The 2,500-nt window shown below is 42.1% G+C and overlaps 1 long non-coding RNA gene across 1 annotated transcript in view; it reads right to left on the minus strand.

The window, feature by feature from the left end:
* The window catches only part of LOC133645631 (uncharacterized), an 86,224-nt gene that overhangs the window by 738 nt on the left and 82,986 nt on the right, over positions 1-2,500 (minus strand). The window lies entirely within an intron of this gene.

Consider the following 2,500-nt stretch of genomic DNA (forward strand, 5'->3'; position numbering starts at 1 on the left):
TATGGAGGCACAACTTCTTCACCAGCCAGGGTCTATTAAATTGACAGTGTTTTAAAGGACAATCTAAGACCCTTTATTTGCCTTTGTAAGTAAAGTTTTTGTTGTATACAAATGCTACAACTATCTTCGCTACGACTTCTTATAGTTAACTTGTTATAGACACCATTTAATTTAGTTCATTTCCACCATCAGAGCTCTCCGTGTTTATATTTAGACATAGCAACCATAACAGAACACAAACAAACTAAAGCAATCTTACACTTACACTACTTTTATCGTAAAAAATAAACAATTGCATCACAGAAAGTTTCTCGAACAAATCAAATATTTAAACAAACCTTTTACAAAGTAATCGCTGCAGACACAAGCATGGTTCGACTGTAGATGAAGGCAACATGTTTGAGAGCCATTTTTCCCTTGACGCACTTTTGTATTTTCCCTGACTGTATTCTCTTTATGAACCACTTCTTTCTGGTCTCTATAAAAGTTTTGTTTATCTCTCTATTTGAACAGATTCAAATTCTTCAATAACTAACACGTCATCCACCTGATTTATCGCTAAGCCAAGCTTGTTTGCTTTCCGCCATGTCCAACCCAGCAATTGGTACTTGTTTTTGTGATCTGCATAAGTTCTGAACATTTTAAATCAAACCATGGTGGCAAGGTGGAGATATTTATAAAACAATCTTGCCTTTCTTCATACTTCCTCCAAACAAGCTATTTGGAATTTGCCTTAATTTGTGACAGTTTTCCCAGGTGTGAAATCAGCGGCAATATGAAAGAGATTTACCCAAAGGGTTTTGCGCGAGTCCGCAATTGAAGTCTAACACTGTAGTCAATAAGCTCCTTCCTTTTCTCCATCCTCTTGTGGGGCAGACTGGCTCATACATGCACATGCATCCTCCGCTGTTGCCATTTCTAATACAAACAAGCATACAGTTGTAACTTATATCTGTCAGTAGACTCGATTTGGAATCGCTAAAAACTGCAACATGAGTGAAGGGGAGAAGACTCTGTCCAAGTGGAGGCACGTAAATAAGACCGCCTACAAAACATCCTGAAGAGTCAGCTCGAAGATGGTCTGTAAAACATAATTTATACAACATTTTGATCAAAGAACCACCATTACATGTTATGTAAACCACAAATAATGTTGTGAGTGCAGAAAAATACCTCATAATAAATATGACCCCTTAAAAGAAAAAAAGAAATGCAACAATTTATTTTTTTTAATAAGTAAATAAAAACCTTCAGAGTAGGCTATTTATCGTCTAAAAGGTGTTTATTACCAAATATATGTATCATGAACGTTTGGTTTTAAAGTCACAGTTTTGTCTCATTTGTCATACAGTAGGGGGAAAATGCCAAACATAAAACGACCTGATAAACATAAAAAAAGAAAAATGATGGTGGGTAATTCTGTAATAAATAAAAAACAATAAAATGATGAAAAATTGAAGGATAAATCAGGGTAAAGTGCCAATGACACGGGAGACTGCAAGAGTCGCCCCAGTTTTTAAGGCTGGTGATAAGACCAAACCAGAGAACTGTCGGCCAGTAAGTATTTTACCAATTGTATCAAAAATAGCAGAACAATTAGTTGCTACACAGAAAATTGAACACCTAAGCGGTGGACATACTGTAACCCTTTGATTGATTGATTGGAACTTTCATTAGTAGATTGCACAGCACAGTACATATTCCGTACATTTGACCACTAAATGGTAACACCCGATTAAGTTGTTTAAGTCGGGGGTCCATGTTAATCAATTCATGGTAATACCATCCATCCATCCATTCATCTTCTTCCGCTTATCCGAGGTCGGTCGCGGGGGCAGCAGCCTAAGCAGGGAAGCCCAGACTTCCCTCTCCCCAGCCACTTCGTCCAGCTTTTTCCGGGGGATCCTGAGGCGTTCCCAGGCCAGCCGGGAGACATAGTCTTCCCAACGTGTCTTGGGTCTTCCCCGTGGCCTCCTACCGGTCAGACGTGCCCTAAACACCTCCCTAGGGAGGCGTTCGGGTGGCATCCTGACCAGATGCCCGAACCACCTCATCTGGCTCCTCTCGATGTGGAGGAGCAGCGGCTTTACTTTGAGCTCCACCCCCCCACCCCCAAATGTCAGAGCTTCTCACCCTATCTCTAAGGGAGGGCCCTGTCACCCGGCGGAGGAAATTAATTTCGGCCGCTTGTACCCGTGATCTTGTCCTTTCGGTCATAACCCAAAGCTCATGACCATAGGTGAGGATGGGAACGTAGATCGACCGGTAAATTGAGAACTTTGCCTTCCGGCTCAGCTCCTTCTTCACCACAACGGATCGATACAGCGTCCGCATTACTGAAGACACCGCACCAATCCGCCTGTCGATCTCACGATCCACTCTTCCCTCATTTGTGAACAAGACTCCGAGGTACTTGAACTCCTCCACTTGGGGCAGGGTCTCCTCCCCAACCCGGAGATGGCACTTCACCCTTTTCCAGGTGAGAACCATGGACTCGGAC

This window comes from Entelurus aequoreus, linkage group LG03, assembly GCF_033978785.1.
Source record: "Entelurus aequoreus isolate RoL-2023_Sb linkage group LG03, RoL_Eaeq_v1.1, whole genome shotgun sequence".
In the NCBI taxonomy this organism is placed as follows: domain Eukaryota; kingdom Metazoa; phylum Chordata; class Actinopteri; order Syngnathiformes; family Syngnathidae; genus Entelurus; species Entelurus aequoreus.